General features: G+C 41.2%; 2 protein-coding genes across 2 annotated transcripts in view; one reads left to right on the forward strand and one right to left on the reverse strand.

Annotated features, from left to right (window-relative positions):
* Positions 1 to 925, reverse strand: part of LOC311628720 (GTPase IMAP family member 4-like) — a 53,102-nt gene extending 52,177 nt beyond the window's left edge. The window contains exon 1 of the mRNA XM_084896215.1: positions 842 to 925. The gene's annotated coding sequence lies outside the window, so the exon portion shown is untranslated. The remainder of the gene's footprint in view (positions 1 to 841) is intronic.
* The window catches only part of LOC311628739 (GTPase IMAP family member 7-like), a 322,213-nt gene that overhangs the window by 291,412 nt on the left and 12,629 nt on the right, over positions 1 to 18,172 (forward strand). The window lies entirely within an intron of this gene.

Below are 18,172 nucleotides of genomic sequence, written 5' to 3' on the forward strand. Positions count from 1 at the left end.
AACAAAGTCATAAAATTATTATCTTCTATTCATCTAATCTCATAATCAATTTTTATTGATCTGATCATTTGCTATTCTGTCTATGAGTCCAGTTATTCCTTAGAGTTGTAGACATTTTCATCCAGTTAAAAGATATGATCTGAACATTTATTCTCAGAAGCCATATTTTAAAATAAGTCAGAGTCCATGCCATTGATCTTTTTGAAGATGTAACATATTTTCAAATGCATCAGAGTGGGCAATAAGTGCCTCCAAATGACAAAATAAATTAAAACGGTATGGTTTAGATCTGAATATGATGGAACTGGCAAAGGAAATTCTTTTTGTAAAAACAATCCACCAAATCAGGTGAGCTCAGACTCTCCTCACAGGTTCGTGTCTCATGAAGTTTGAGGAATAAATTTTCAGACTGAAATATTTTTTTTTAGTAAAACTGCAAAAATTAACCCCATTGACTATTTCCTTCAAAATGCATTTCCATTCCATATACTTTCTGTATCTGACTGTTTCACTGTTAATTAATAACTTTTAGAAGTCTTCGTTTCTAATTACCCAGAAAAGCAAATAACCAGCATTCCTTAGATTGATTCTTAGGAACATATTTAAAACGTTTAGTTTAAAAGTACACTTTTAACAAAGCAGAAGACGTTATAACTAATGGTTCTAAATCCACTTTATAGACTTTGGCAATAAAGACAAAGCAGGTGACCTAGCAATCAATGGGTTAGCAGCTGAAAAAGGAGGTGATAGAGAACTACCTGCTTAAGACAGCAGCTGCAGCCAAATTAAACATCTCCAAAACTATAAAAGGAACAGTGAGAAGGCAACAGAGTCTGCTTACATACTACTTGGCTTGGAGAGGTGATACTGCATGGTAGCTCCACGCTGGGTGCAAATCTGAAATGCAGAATTCAGTGAGCTAGGACTCTCCTCTCAGGTTCTTGCCTTATGAAGTTTGAAGAAAAAACTTGCACACTAAAAGGTTGTTTTTTAAGGTACCCCTCATGTTGCCAGACATCCTGTCATTCAGGGTCCAGCCAAGTAGTTAAGGATTTTTGTTTTTTTAATAAAAATGTGGAAATTTCTTGGCAGCATATCAAACTCCTGAGTTGGGAGGGGTTCCCAAGTGGGTAGCAAATGAAGCCTCTTTGTCTAAAGGTTTATATATGCTGGCAGCTCTTTGTGTATATACCCTACCTTCTAATTGGACCCCTTCCCCATTTTATGTACCCTGTGCCCTTCTAATTGGCTCTCCCCCAACCCACCCCTGCTTTTCCTTACATGGTAATCGTTTCAAAGTTTCAAAGCCCCCTCTTCTTCTTCCCCTTATCTTATCACATTCTTCTCTGCTCTATGTATGTGAGATAAACATTCTGGTAGCTTGGAGCTATCTCTGCCCATTACATATGTCTTCCTCTCCCATGGACTGCTTCCCTAAAAATGCCTTCCCTGTCTTTAAACTCCTTTTAACAGCATGTTAAGATAACAACTATGTAATTTCTAGAACATCCACTTTAATATAAAACTATATGTATACAAAGTGGACATAATTATTATTCTTTATTTGATGAAGTTTCATGTGCACTTCAATTATAGTGGAACCAATTTGTTCAAAAACCAAGTCTTTTTCCCATTAGAAAAAAATATAAATTTAATTAATCTGTTCCAGACCCCCAAATTATTTCTTATTTAAACATTTCCTATATATAGTGCAAGTCTAATGAATAGTTTAATTTATAAAAAAAAACACATTTTTTTTAAATTTATGGAACCACCCCCTACTTGCCTCAAAATTCTTTTTTCATATTTCACTGCCTCTGAAATACTATCACCTGCTAACTGCTTTTTCCTTTATCCAAATAAATAATAGTAATTCCACCTATTCAATTGCCTGAGATTGTTGTTTTTGTAAGCATTTTTAGATCCTTAGCAACATTAGCATTCTTGATGGCCTCTTTGCTTTTAAACTGTGCTAATCTTGATTTCAACAGCAACAAAAGCATTCTTTTCTTTGCTTGTTACCTGGGAGAAGTTTTTGTCATGGTGAGGTATCAGCATTAAAGGGCTGTCAGGTCTAAAGTGAAGTTTTGGTGGACAACCCCGACATTTCTTCTGTGAACGACCTGGCTGAGAACTGAATGGTTCGAGATGGGAGAAGTCTGTGAACTGAGGTTTGGACTGTATGTCAAATAGGCCTAAGTAGTTTTAAATTTCTCTTTTATAAGGAGAAAGAACAAATCCTTCTAGAATTCCAAGGGGCTCCTTGGAATAACTCAAAGCTGTTCCTAGGATAAGAAAATTCTCTCAAGCCGAAACCGGTTTGCCTCAGTGGTAGAGTGTCGGTCTGCGGACTGAAAGGTCCCGGGTTCCATTCTGGTCAAGGGCATGCATCTTGGTTGCGGGCACATCCCCAGAAGGGGGTGTGCAAGAGGCAGCTGGTCGATGTTTCTCTCTCATCGACGTTTCTAGCTCTCTATCTCTCTTCCTTCCTCTCTGTAAAAAATCAATAAAATATATTTTTTTTAAAAAGTAAAATCTCTTAAAATATAAACACTGAAAATGTACAGAAAGGCTGTTGCATCTCTGTGTTAACTTCTACTACTGAAATGGTTGCCTCACTTCTTTTGGCCATTTTTTATTTTATTTTATTTAGCACCAAATAAGTGTCTCCAGTACTGATTAAGAAATCATCTATTTGTTCTCCACTGTCATCTGTACTTGACATCTGAGGTGTGGCTTAGCTGAGCTCTATGGAGGAGCACTAAGACTGCCTCTATCACTACTACCTGTGTGACTTGTGGGGCTGACACTGCAAGGGCCAGATGCAGCAAGAGTGGGAACTGCACACCCACTGGCTGGTGCCTGGTGGTAAGAAGGACAGAATCGCACAGAAGCTCCTCAGTGGGCAGCACAAGCATTGCCAGCACAAGCTGCAGCCCCAGCCACACACTTACCTTTCCTCTCCCTGGACACCAAAGGATGTGATAACAGCACTTTCTCTGACTCCAGTTGTAACTGGGTCTAAGGGATTAAGAATCCTTGTTGGGCAACAGAATTTGTTTTTACATTTCTTAAGATTACTTCTTCAATATATTTTCCTTACTGTTGATAACTGAGTAACATCCACATGGGTATGGGTTTTTATGCAGTAGGAAAAAGTTATCAATAATTGTAGAAAAGACAGGATTTTTCATTGTCCTTGATGACATTTCAGGAGGCCACCTTGCTAATTCTAATAACAGGCATGTATGACATCAGCCATTTGAGTTTTTTAAGTGCCAGTTTTCTCTTTCACATTGAAGAGGTGCAGTCACCCTCCTGCCTCATAGTCTGCACAGGTTTGGGGGTGGCATTAATTCTTCATTCTTCCCAAGACTCAGAGCTCCCAGGTATGCAGGGGGATAAATTAGGTTGTTTGAAAGACTCATTTTATTATATTTTCTTCTTTCTGAGTTTTACTGTTTGTGAAGCAAGTGAGACATTTCCCCCCTCTTTCAACCATCAATGTATATCATTTTTGGATAGAATATTTATTATGTAACAACATGAAAGCACTGGTAACCTTACCTGGGGAAGGGTTAATGGCCTCACTGAAGTGGGAGTAGTCTTAGCAAGTAAGAATTTACAGAAGCAAATTAACAGGGTTAAAATTTCAAACAGGAGTTTTTATATAAGATGGATGCTTCATTCCCCACTGATTTTATGTACATGAGTCAAATCATTGACTCTTAATCATTGTAATATATTTCTCCCTGAGGACTATAATCTTCATTTTCTGCCTAATAAAGTTAGTGGGCCTGCTTATTAGATAAGGGCCCAGAAAGAGGGCCAGGAGTAATCTTTAGAGAGTCTGAAGAGTCCTGGGCTCTTAATTTTTTTCTGGGCTGTCTTAAGCTGGGTGTGATGAAGCAACATTGGAATTATGTTGACCTTGACTGCTGTGGAGGTGGTCCTTTCCAGGTAGGAGTCAGTCCTTGGATGGCAAATACTTTTATCCAAACAGAGTTACCAGGGTGGAAGGGATGAACCAGATCAGAAGTTGGTACAGGTAGAGCATCTCAGATGCTTCCAGGGTAGACTGTAAAGCCTCTAAGAACTTGAATAAACACTGGTTATGGATTTTTACTTTTCTACATTGGGTAGGTCAGGATCTGGGAGAGTCACTAGAATCTGTAGAGCCCCCACTGATTTTAGGGCCGCCTCCCAGGCAGCTTCATCTGTGACCTGGTTCTCTCTTGCTTCTATGGAGAACCCTTACCTTGTTGTAAAGGCATACTTGTAATCAGTATAAATTATTTCTGATTTTTCTTTTGTCCACCAGAGAGCCTGAAACTGAGTGTTTGACATCCAGCACTCAAGTGCATTCCAGAGTATATCCTCGACCTAATGTGGGGCAGTTAAGATTAGTTACTGCCCTAGGGTTAACTTATTTGCTTTTCCAATAAACATAGGTGTTGCTGCTACCGCCCAGAGGCAAGTAAGTCACCCAAATGCAAAGGGGTCAAGTCTATTGGACAAATAGGCTACCAGACTTTTCCAGGGGCTGAGACTTTGGTGAGAACCTCTTTGGCTATGCCCCTTGTCTCACATACATAGAAGTGGAAAGACTTATTTACATCTGGTAGCACTAATTGGCCCATCATTCCTGCTCTGCTCATTTCTGTCTAACTGCCTAATATATCACCACAAAAATCCTGGCTCTGAATTCTTTTAGGAAAAATGGAAGTTGAATTGCTTCTATAGCTGCTTCATGCTGAGGAGGGATGGAGTTTTCTCTCAGAGCCAAGAGATCCTTGCTGTCTGTCAAGGGACAATGAGGCCTAGGCACCTAAGGAGGTGGGCTTGTGACCTGGCAGAGATAAACTGTAACAAATGATTGGGTGGAAGGAAAGGAAAACACTTCAGTTTTAATAACCTCTATTGAAATAGAATGTTTCTCCTCAAAATTACCTCTTTTTTTTTTATCAAAAGAGCCATATAGAGACTAATTTACCTATTGTATTTAATTTGAACCCATTGTTTGCATAAACACAACAAGAATGGTAACTGACTGCCTTTGCTGGAATTCCATAATTGAATTTTATTGTACCCCATAGGGCCAGGAAGCTAAGCCATCCAGCTTCCATCAGGTCTGCCTTTAGTATCTGCTGAGTTAGGTGAACCCCTCACCTGCAGCAACTCCACCTGGGCCCACGCCCTAGGTTTTAATGCCCATCTCAGTAGCCCTCCTACTCATCACAGCCTAGAGTGCATGGGGGTCACTAAGGGATGCAGAGGCACCCTTATTGCTCCCCTTCTACTCTGACCAACTGCCAGTGATGGCAGGGTATGGGCCTGATGCTCCAGCACCAGCCATTTTCAGGGCTCCCAAGCAGGATACCAGGCTTTTCCTTGGCACTCGGGTTCTTCTAAAACATGATACTCCAGTCAAAGTTTCCAGTCACTAAATCCACGATTAAAAACTGTTCTTATTGAATTAATGCAGATAAATGTATTGCCATGATTTATTAAGCATTGCCAAATTTCAGAGGAATTATATAAGGAGAAAAATATACTGACCTGCTTTAAGATCTGATTTTTCCTCATCAGTCCTTTCTATGGATTCTTCAGAGTAATATAACTGTCTTCAAATGACAAGGAGAAATTTAAAATGTGTCTATATTCAAGTAGACAATTATAGCTGTCCTTTTAGTAGTGCTGCCCCCTACTTGACCTGTCCTTAAAATTTCATATGGTCTCTAGGAGGGGTGACATGCCTTTTGAGAAAGGACTAAGGGAGCTTTATTGGTTTACAGAGTCTCACGTGTCACAAGACCTCACAGGGTCTGTAATTCCTGTAACAAAAGGCTGGTACTCACCACTTCCCTCTCTTCCAAACAAGCCTTCCCTGGTTCCTAAGTTGAAGTGTGTGTGTGTGTGTGTGTGTTTTGTTTTGTTTGTTTATTTTTGCCATACCTGACATGGGCATGGTCACACAGGCCTGCAAGACAGTATATAGGCTGCTAAATATCTTTCAATAGATACCAAAACCAGATGGGTATTGTTCTTGCCCATTTGGGCACCTGACCTTTTGGAAACTGCATTCAAATCTCTAAGGTTAATGCAATATTATTAACACAATAAAGTATAATATTGGCACTGTGGCCACCTTAGGTAGCCAAATCTTCTGCTACCATATATGACACATGGTAGGGCTATACAAATATCTTAGGGAGGTGATTAAGGTCTATTCTTGACCTTCCTACATAAAGCAAAATTGTCCTTGTCTTTGTGGAGTCATGCCCATGAAAACGCAGGTATTATCTAAATCTATTATACAGTTTTCTGCAGGACACCATCAGTGCTGTGCATGGTGGCCAGTTCTTCTTTCTAGTAAAAATTTTATTCTGGCACGGGAGAAAGTTGTTTTGCTGTAAACAGGCAGCTTAACCCCTACATAACTGGGCTTGGTCATCTGCCTAGAAAGCTGTAATTTATAAGTTTAACATGTGGCCTTAGGTCCTTCCAACCCAAGGGGGTCTCTGCCATCCCTCAGTGAGACTTCCCCTCTCTTGGAGAATCTCAAAGTCCTGAAGGCTCTCCAGCCCAGAGAAAGTGCCTTTCCTTTGCTCTTTTACTTTAAGCTGCCAGTCTAAATCATCCAGAGTTTCAGTTAGAAACAGCTTTGCATATTGCTGTTCTGTGGCAGTGGCTTGAGTGTTAGACCCCATGTCTTCCTGCCAGTCCCCTTTGTGGCAGAGCAGCTACCAGTGAGTGCACTGGAAATGGATCTCAGTCCCTCCTCTTTCAACAGCAACAGGTACTGAACCCTTTCAGTACATTTGCAAACAGGGAGCTTTCACTAGCTCTAGCTGCTGCTTTCATAGACCCAGGGCCACTGCAGGCAGCTTAGGCATCCAGCCCCCTCACCCTTTTCTTTCTTCTGGTTCTTGGGGGATGAGTCTGCCTAGCAACCAGTTTTAAATCACCAGGGCAGCTAGAAGTTGATAACACACATGCCAGCAGAGTGGACTGCAGCCAGTAAAAATAAAAACCTATCCTTCCCAGCTTATAATTAACTGCTGACCACCCCCCACCCCCTTAAGTAAATTAACCATTTACTGTGTCCTTAGCAGGGGAAATAAGGCAAGAGGTCTGAGATCCTGTATAACCAGGCTTTTTACATTTAAGGATACTTTTTTCTTATTCAAATCTGTAACTGTTGTTTTCCCTCATAGATTTTTACTCTAAGCCCCTAGACTCCTAGAGGATCTTACATCCTCCTCCTTTACCACTCTTGTTTTCTCTGACCACCCTTCCCTACCCTGTCCTGTTCCCCAGTCCAGTTGTTTGTCTCCCTTTCCGATTGTGAGTCAGAGGAAGAGAATTCATACAGAGAGGAGAAATAGAAATAGTGGGATCTTCAGAGAAAACTACAGACTACCTCTGTAGTAGTCCTCCCTTTCAAAGGCTGAGGTTCGACCTGTGGGGAAAATGACTGTTAATCAATCGGGAAAGATATGGGATGAGGATAAGGGTATGTAGGAAGATTTCTTGGAAGTGAAGGCCTGGATGGCCTCCTGAAAGAAGAGATCTTTAATTCAGTTACAGATGCTGTTAGAATTGGGGGTAACTTCATCCTTAGTTCAACATTGGACTATGATGTCACAGGCAGGGACAGGGCCTGTGAATCTCTCCGCCCTGGGGAGCTGTAAGCCCTGCCCCTGGGAGTCTCCGACGACCAAAAGAGATGAGAAAGCTATAAATAAAAGTTCTTTGTTCCTTGAAATATCATAAATTTATACCTTTAAGTTAACCCTAGGACTTTAAATTTTCAATTTAATATAGCAAATTCACAAATCATAGCAAACTAAAATGCTTACTTATACAAACATACAATCAGAGAGAGAAATTCTTATTAGCAAAATGGACTGATTCCCTCCCACTGTGATAGAGAGCAAACATCTCTGAGAAAAATAACTCAGCAGCACTGTCCTTTCTTTAAACAAATTAAACCACAGAAAGAGAAAACATATACTCTCATGTGTACAGCCAGATGGCACGAAGTAGCTTTTGCTTCACACAGACCAGTTAATGAGCAGATAATTATGCCAAGACAGACAAACATCCATACTCACACTCTCTCAGTAGACTTCAAACTGGAGCTGAGAAGATAAATGAAACAATGCCCAACTCCCCAGACAGGCTTGGGAGCTCTCCGGGCACCCATGCTCCAGAACAGAATTCTCGACCAACATCTTGGTGAGAAACTACCAAAGGAGTTAAAACTGAGAACAGTCTCCCATTCTCGGTAGTCCCACACAAACAAACAGCAGAGTGAATTCATAATTCCTTCTTTCACCTCCAGAGTCCCACATTTATATACGAGCTAGTCCGAGTTTTTTACTTCTCCCAGATATTTAACCATAGGGTAAACAGTCACCTAGCACCTGACTCCTGATTAATTTGCTTAAGAAAGCTCTATGGCATCTGGAGAGGTGATCAAGATCCCCCTTCCACTCATTTGGAGTGGGCTGAACTGACGGGACCCCTACCTTACAGATTCTGTCTACAGGTCTAGAAGTGTCTGTCCACTCTCTCCAGATGATTGCTGAGTCCTGGGCTGAGGTCAGGGTGCTACCACAGTCCCCTGGTTCAATTCTACTACATCAGCTGGTACCTTCCAGAGGCCTATCCAGCTCCCCTGAGCCCCAAACCTAGTCCATTCACTGGAAGCCAAAAAAGGCTAAGCAAGTTATTCTCGGTCAGGGAACCAATAATGTTGAAAACTGAAGAAGAACAAAGCAATACCAGAGAGATGAAGTTACATTTATTAAGCACGAGTTCAGAAAAAAATGTCTCTCAAATTCTGGACCCCAACATGCAGGAATTCTCCCTATTTATATGGTTTTACATTTTTTGTCCCCCAAATATGGAGTGTTTCTGCACCCTTTTGAAAGTTCTTAAAGAGCCTGTATGTGCTGGGCTTGAAACTTCAATCAGAGGCCTAGCCTGGCACCAGCACAGATAATCTTGCCTGGGAAAGGGTTAATGGCCTCCTTGAAGTAAGAGTATTCTTAGCACCTAAGAATTTACAGAAGCCCTTTAGCAGAGTTAAAATTTCAAACAGCAGTTTTTATATAGGATGGATGCTTCATTATGAATAAAAAATATTTATCCCATTTACCAGACTTTGGCAAAATTAGCCATTGGCTTATAGCTATAAATTGATCAGTCAGCTAGAAAAGGCCTAATGAACTCTTTATTGGAACTGAGACTGCCACCCATTTTAAAACAGAAACAAACTTCAAAACAAAGATAAAACTCATACAAACAAGTACTCTCAAGCCAAATCTTCCCGAAGCAGGGTGTGAGACACTAGTCTTAGAATCTTATCTCACACAAACCAGTACACAAATAACCTTTCCTAGGCCCAACTGTCACACAGCACAAATGGAGGAGATAAAGTATTGCAGCTGTGCACACCTGTTCCACTGACCCAGGCCTGAAGCCCATCCACTTCCTTAATGACTGATTTATTCCACCAATAATCTTTTTGCATGCAGCTGATGCTACAAGAGGATGAACAGTGAGTCCTAGAGTAAGAAACTCTAGGCAGCTGCTGGGAAGTCCCTGGAGTCTCTGATGTGGGGATGGCCTGCCCCACACAGCTTGTGGACTGAAAAGGTCTATACCTGTCAGAGTCCAAGACTTCCAGTCTGGCGCACTAATTCTGATACCAGACCCAGGTTTATCTGCCTGCTCTTGAAAGCCAATAATCAAGAGACAGAGGCTGGTGGCAGGAAAGTAGGCTTATTCAAGAGCCAGTTGCTTGAGAAGACAGGCAACTCTAATTGCAAAGACCATCCTAACAACTAGACATGGGCTGGGAGTTTTGTAAGGATTAAGAAAATAAAACAGAACAAAGAAATCTAATTAAGGAAGTTCAGATATCTCTGATAAGGGGACTAAGTGCAAGCCAAGGTGGTTTGTTCAGATAACCTGTTGAAGGCCAACAAAAATCCCACATGACTCTGACCTTAATGTCTAAAGGTCAGAGTCTGTTGGTTTTGGCCTCAGTTTCTACAGTTTTTAAGCTAAGAGGCTGTTGATAAGCAGTAACATATTACTTAACAGGTCATCATTTTTAGACATAATGTGGAAAGAATAGTGGGGTGGGTTACACAGTCACATGCAAAAGGAAAGAAGTTTACCATTGCCTTACATCATATACAAAAATTAAGTCAAAATAGATTAGAGACTTGAAGAACCTATAACCTGACCATGAAATGCTTACATGAAAGCATAGACAGTAAGCCCCTTGACCCAGGGCTTAGTGATAATGCTTTGAATCTAAAAAAAGAAACAAAAGCAAATGAATAAATGAGACAACCTCAAGCAAAAAAGCTTCTGCACAGCAAGAAAAACTATCAACAAAATGAAAAGGCAACCTACTGAATGTGAGTAAATATTTAAAAATCATGTATTTGATAAGAAACTAATGTCAAAATTCACAAAGAAATCATACAAATAAACTGAAAGGAAAAAAAAAAAAGAACACAAGCAAGTTTAGTTTAAAAATGGGCAGAAGAAATGAATAGACATTTTTCCAAGGAAAACCTACAGATGGCCAAACAGGTACATGAAAAGATGTTCACCACCACTAATCACAGGAAAATACAAATCAACACCATAGGAAGCCCTGCCTTGTGGCTCTTAGGTAGAGCATCATCATGTACGCTGGAAGCCTGTGGCTTTATTCCCAGGTCAGGGCTCAGACCTAAGTTTCAGGCTAGATTCCTATCAGTGTGTGTGCAGGAGGGAGGTAACTGATCGCTGTTTATCTGTTTTATCAATGTTTCTCTTTCTGCCTCTCTCTCCTTCTCTAAAATCAGTAGAAATATCCTTGGGTGAGTGATACAGTAGGATATCAACTTCACATCTGTTAGAATGTCTATGATGAAAAAAAAAGTAGAAAAAGGAGGCAAGTCAAAGAAGCCACAGCCATCTGAAACAGAAGGGGCCAAGCTGAAAAAGTCCCCCCTGATGTGTCACCCATGATACCAGACCTCTGGTCATTCAGGGTCCATCCAAGTAGTTAAGACAGGACTTACCATCTGCTTCCTGTTTTTGAATTGGTGTCCTCCTTCCAACCAAATCAAAGAGCACTTCCTTCACCTGTGAAAGGGGTCGTGACCCACAGGTTGATAACCACTGTCGGGGTCACCTAAGACCATCAGAAAACACAGATATTTACATTATGGTTCTTTAACAGTAGCAAAATTACAGTTATGAAGTAGCAACCATAATAATTTTATGGTTGGGGGTCACCACAACATGAGGAACTATATTAAATGGTCATGGCATTAGGAAGGCCTAGAGAAATACACTGGGGCACTAGCTGAAGAAACAGATTGATTATAGAAAGTTCAGAAGAACATGAGTCATGTTGGGAGATGCACATGAGGCTTCAGATTGCCAAAGAGCAGGGGCTGCAAGCACTGACACTGAAGATCAGTGCCAATAGGTCCAAGGGCTGGCAAACAATGACCATTTCCCCGCCTCATTTGTAAGAGGAGGAGTCAAGGTTATGCCAGCCCCATACCCCAAAACAAGCATCCATGCTCCTCTAACAATGCCAGTAGCCACAGCCCTGGGAAGCCGACTTATGACTGGCACAGGTGGTCAGCAGCAGCAAAAAGCCTATGAGCAGATTGCACTATGATGGCTAAGACCATTGAAGATTTCAATAACAGATTCTCCCAATGATGAACCAAGGACTTGCCCCAGGGATGGAATTTGGGAGGAGGAATGCAAGGACAGTGAGGGTGCAGGATGGTATTTCCACAGGAGACCAGAATTGGTGGCTTTGTGAATATTTTGGACTATGACTCATGCAGTTTTCAAGTGTTACATCTGTGAATCTTCATGTCACAGCAGTCGGGAGTGTGTGTGTGCTCAGGCATGTATCTACCACATATAGAAAAGGAACTGGACGGATACATACTGGATGGGTAGACACTAAGGTTCACCAGTTGGTAATGTGATGCACTTAATTTTTTTACTGTGTTTTGTTACTTGTCATTTCTTTAAACTTGATTTATGAGTCTGTAACTATCCATGCATTACGTGAACTTTTATATACATTATACTACTGAGGAAAATGATCACAATAATTATTCTCAGGGATTCTTAGCAGCACTTGGGATATCTTTAAAACCCAGAAGGGAAGAAATACAGACTGCTCAACTCAATAAATAATGTTAAAAAAATAACATATGTTGGCAAGAATGAGAAGAAAAGAGAAACCATATGCAATGTTAGTGGGAATGCAAATTGGTGCAGTCACTGTAAAAAAAAAAAAAAAAAAAAAAAAAAAAAGTGTATTAGTTCTTTAAAAATAGAACTACCCTATGACATACGCTGAGTGGCCAGATTATTATGATCTCTGAATACATAATAATCTGGCCACTCAGTGTATACCCTATATAATAAAAGGCTAATATCCAAATTGTCCCCTTGACCAAGAGTTCAACCAGCAGGCAGACAGTCCAACCGCCCATTTATTCTACCCCTGCCAGGCTGGCCGGGCACCACCCATGCACTAAGTCATGCACCAGGCCTCTAATATCCTATCTAATAAAAGGGTAGTATGCAAACTAACCATCATTCCACTACACCTACAAGTCACACCTACCAGCCAATCAGAGCAAGTATGCAAATTTACTCAACCAAGATGGCTGCGGTCACTGAGAAAGCAGGAGGGAGGCTTGGGTTTCCCAGGCTATGGAGCAAGCCAAGCTTTCCAAACATCCTGGGGGGTGGGCACGGCCAACCTGAAATCCACCACAGGTCCCTGACCCAGGCCACCCTACTCCCCAAGGGAAGCCCCACCTTGATCCAGGACACTACTTCAGGGCAAACCAGCTAGCTTCCACCCATGTACCAGGCCACTATCCTATCTAATAAAAGAGTAATATGCAGACTGACCATCACTCCAACAAAAAGATGGCTGCCCCTAGGTGATCAGAGATCCTGCCCCATGTGGACACAAGATGGCCATCATAAGATGGCCAGCAAGGGAGAGCAGTTGGGAGGGACCAGGCCTGCAAGGGAGGGCACTTGGGGGTGATCAAGCTTGCAGGGGAGGGCAGTTAGTGGTGACGAGGCCTTCAGGGGAGGGCAGTTAGGGGTGACCAGACCTGCAGGGGTGTAGTGGGGCGTCAATCAGGTTTGGAGGGGAATGGTTAGGGGGTGATCAAACTGGTCATAGCAGGATTGGGCTTAAACAGGCAGTCGGACATTCCTAGAGGTGTCCTAGATTGGAGAGGGTGCAGGCTCAGCTGAGGGACACCCCTCCTTCATGCAGGAATTTCATGCACTGTGCCTCTAATATATATATATTAAAGGCTAGATTATTATGCATTCAGAGATCATAATTATCTGGCCACACAGTGTATGTATGATTTAGCAATTCTACTAATGGATATTTAGCTGAAGAAAACAAGAACATTTATCTGAAAATATATCTGCATTTCTGTTTTATTTGCACATTATTTGCAATAGTCAAGACACAGAAACATATAGATAAATATGTTTCTATGAAACATATAGATGAATATAGATGAATAGATAAAGAAATTCTGAGAGAAAGAGAGGAGAGAGAATTAGTCAGCCATAAGAAAACAAAATCTTGCCATTTTCAATGTTCATATTACCCAAAGCAATATACAGATTTAATGAAATTCCTATCAAACTCCAATGGCATTTTTAAAAGAAGTACAACGAAAAGTCATCAAACTTGTGAGGAACCACACAATAAAACCCAAATAGCCAAAGCAGTATTGATAAAAAAGGAATAAAATCAGAGGTATCATGCTCCCTGACTTCAAATTATACTGCGAAGTAACAATAATCAAAATAGTATATTGGCAGTAGTGCAGACACACTGGCCAATGGAAGAGAATCAAGAGCTCAGAAAGAAACCCACATATGCTGTATATGGGCAAATAATCTTAAACAAAGGAGCCAAAAACATATTGTGGAAAAAAAGAAAGCCTCTTCAATAAATGGTACTAGGAATACTAGAAAGGCACATGCAAAAAAATGAAACTAGACTAGACTACTATTTATCACCATAAATAACAATTAATTCAAAAAGAATCAAAGGCCTAAATATGAGACCTTGAACAATAAACAATTTGAAGAAAACATAGCACAAAACTTGTAACCTTGGTATTAGAGATGATTTTATAAATTTGATCCACAGAGCAAGGGAAATGAATTAATGAGATTATAGCAAACTAAAAGAGCTTCTGCAATAGCTAAAAAGCCCATCCAAAACAGAAAATCAAACAAAAAACTGAGATATCTGCAACAACACCTTGGATAATGAGTTAATATCCAAAATATGTAAAGAAGATATACAACCCAACAATAAAAAGAATCAAACAATCCAATTTCTAAAATGGGCCAAGGCCAGAAAAGACACTTCTCCCAAGAAGACATTCAAATAGCCAGCAGATATTTGAAAAAATTTTCAACTTCACTAGCTATGAGGGAAATGCAAATCAAAACCTCAATAAGATACTACCTCACACCTAATAGAATGGCCATTATCAACAAGAAAAGTAATAATAAGTATTCGAGATTGTGGAGAAAAGAAAAGGGAACCTTTATCCACAGTAGGTGGGAATTTAAACTGGCACAGTCACTATGGGAAACAGTATGGAGTTTCCTCAAAAATTAAAAATAGAATTACCATGAGACCCAGCAATTCCTTTTCTGGTCATCTGCCCCCACAATTTGAAAACATATATGTTCATTGCAGCATTAGTCATGGAAGCCAAGATATGGAAGCAATCTAAGTGCTCTCTGATGGGTTATTGACAAAGGTGTAGTAACTATAATCCAGCCCCTCATCATGCAGAGGAGGGGAGGGAGTTCAGAGGGCACAGCCACGCACACAGTCCTGAGCAGCTTGTGTTGGGGAGCAAGTGTTTAAGGGCAAGTGTTGGAAGACCATGGTCATGACCTTTGCAGTCTCTTGCAAGTTGCTTTCTGGACACTTTGAGGAGAGTGGAGTGCTTTAGGTGATTCAGCCCAGATACACACAGGATTTTCAATTTAATGTGTTCTGAAATTAGACTTAGTAATATGTCATCAGAAATATCTTTGCCTCACTGGATATGCACATGGGGCATCTTTGCTGCCTTCTAAAGCATGTTTTGATTCTTGGAGGAGGGTGAACAGACCCCTTCCTTCCTTGTTAGGGAGTAGGTTAGGAGAGGGCTTACCCCAAGCAAGAGAATGTGCATCTAAGCGTGAGGAGATATTTGCCACTGCTTCTGAAGCTTCTGTGTGTGCAAGCATCCTTTCACACCTGAGAGTGTGGAGTTACTCTTTCTAGATCACATGCCCCTTCCTGATATCTACTAGAATAGAGGTGCTCATGAAGTGAGCTTCTTGCAGGCACTGCATTCTTCCAGGTCCTCAAAGATCCTTCTCGCTGGCCTGCTCTCTTTGCCTGCTGGCATTTAGCTTTCCTGCAGAACCAGTGACAGGCTCCCAGGCTGGCCCAGAAGGCCCTGACTTACTTCTGTCCTCTGGTTGTGAGTGCAGTAGCTCTTCCTCCCAGCTCATGGGGAAGTGTCATGATTCTCAGAACTCAGAGGCAGGAAACTCAGGGAGAGGGGGCCCAAGGGCACAACTTAAAGAGACAGGAACATTCACCACTGAGGCAGTTAGATGGGCAGTTTCCACTGGGAAACACAGCTTTAGACTGTAGTGATGTTCTCAGAAGCTCTCTTTGACCCTAGCACTTGACCCCTTAGGGGCTATAACCTCAGAGGAGAAGAGAATATTAGGTTTCTGGGGCCTATTTTAAAGTCTAACCTTGATGACAAATCTTAACTCCTTTTGTCTTTACTATTTTCCTACAAAATGGCCTCTTGGGAGCCTCCTTCCCTGGAACAGTAACACCTAGGTGGTCCTGTTGCCAGGAATCACCTGCAAAGTCTTCTGGTTCTCAAAAGAAATGAAGGCATTTTCACTATTAAAAATGGGAGAACAGGGAGAGGATGAAAACTGTCATTCAGGGCTTATTCTAGCCATCTCTGTAGATCTCTCCCACCAGGCCTGTAGCGGAAAGCGGTTGGAGGGGGTGGACCAGGCCTGCAAAGAAGTTAGTTAAGATTCTCACTCTTATTACTAAAATTTGGTACATTGTACAAAATGAGCATTTCTTCATTTGCTATATTACCTTAGGGCAGTTTCAGAGACTTTAGTTGAAATTCACCATATGTGGTTGTTCCACCTGCAGGGCCCCTCACAATCTTGTCAGAAAATGGAAACCCAGGCAGTAGTTTTAGATTCAATGTTGGTTACTTTGCTAGCTCCCCTCATCTTCCTTCTTGCTGAGTATATGGATTTTGTATAATTTAGTGTTCCATTTTTGTTGTTCTTTAGTGGAGTAGAATGAACTATTGCTAAATGGGGCCTGGGTGACAGCTCTCTTGCCTTCCAGACTGCATTGTTTATTTGGGGTCCTTGGCTTTCCAATCAATGCAGATGCCTTATACTTGCAGAGGATAGGAGAAATGCTGGTGTCTCCTTATATTTCCAAATAGTTATTTGTGGTGTTTCATAGCTCATAAATAAGTTCCCTAATTCTAAATTTTAAGTGATACTTTCAAGTGATATTTCTTGAAGAAATATTCCAAAACAATGAGGCTGCAATAGCTGTTTATTCACCAGTTAAGCTTGGAGAATATAATTGTTAGAATTTGAAAGATGGCAACATTCATGAGCACTGGTTCAATTCAGAGTAGAATTTATTTTGTTTGGCACAGGATAGAGTCAAAGTGCTAAGTGTTGTGCCTGCTCTGGAGGAAGAACAGGTGAGGGTTTGGAGACTCACAGGACAACTCCTCCATTTCATCCTCAGGCCAGCACCAGCGTAGGAGGGGTCCAAAGTGACCCTGAACAGAGTTCAGGGTGATCTTTATGGTGAAGTTTTTTCTTGGCCCAGCCTTCTCCTCTCACCCCTCTGAACACTTCAGCAGGTACAGATAAGGGGATGTGGGCCCTGTAACCTAGCCTTTATAGCCTGTGCTGGGACCAAAACTTTAAGTGATGAGTTAAACAGAGGAGGAGGAAGTGAGGGCTGGAAAGTGCTGCAGTGAAGGCAGGATGCGTGCTTTCCTGTGCACAAATGAATTTACAATAGATCATCCTGTAGCTCATTTCTTGGAAATAGAGTGGATTATGAGAAACAATAAAAAAAAATTGTGCTGTTATACACTTGGATAAACATTAAAATTGCAACTTTGTTCCTTGGTAAAGAGGTTCTTACAGTTTTTATCAGTTCTAATAAAGCACCTAAGGACATATGTTTACGGTACAACTAAAGTGAAGCAAAAATAAATAAATAAATAAAAGTCAAATTCTACCAAAAAGAATAAATGCAGATAACAGCAGAAAAATTGTGCAAACCAAAATGAAAATCCCAGAAAAAAGGCAAATGACTGAATGTTAACAGATGGATCTAGCAGCCTCTGAATTATTTCTGTTCTATTTTTCGGCCCCTAGGGTCATGAAAGGGATAAGCATTCAGGTTTGTCCAATGAAAGAAAGGGTTATGAAGTAAAGTGACTAAAAAATCTTGGCAGATGAGTATTGAAGGGAGTGGAGAGTGTGCTGAGAGAGGCAGAGAACCGTGGGAGAAGCACACTTGCTTCCCGGCTTCTTGCCTTCTTGTTGGTGCCACAGGGTAATAGGGCTGGGATCTGTAACTACACAGGACTCTGATGACCCCAGGCACTCAAAGCATGGGAGCTGAGGCCCACAGTGATATCGCTTCTTCATTCAGACCCTCAAGCCAAGAGTCCCAGGAAGGATCCCTCCATGTGCTCTTCCATGAGGAACCCTGTTCATTGGCACAGGTTTATCACTACAACCAAACAACATCTGAGAGGAACTGTTGGTAAGCAGCCACACTGAGAGGAAGTGTGGATAATAAGGGCTCAGGATTCAAACCAGTAAGAGAGTCTGAGGACTTGTTCTCATGGGGCAAGGCCCAGAAATTGGTGTATGGTGTAATTCCTTGGTGGCATCAGACTTAGATGATATGACACTTAATCTGTTTTCTTCTCTGTAGAGATTTCAGACCTCTGAGAGGTTTCATTTTGTCCAA

This window comes from Pipistrellus hanaki (genome assembly GCF_964339955.1).
Source record: "Pipistrellus hanaki genome assembly, chromosome: 10".
Classification (NCBI taxonomy): Eukaryota; Metazoa; Chordata; class Mammalia; order Chiroptera; family Vespertilionidae; genus Pipistrellus; species Pipistrellus hanaki.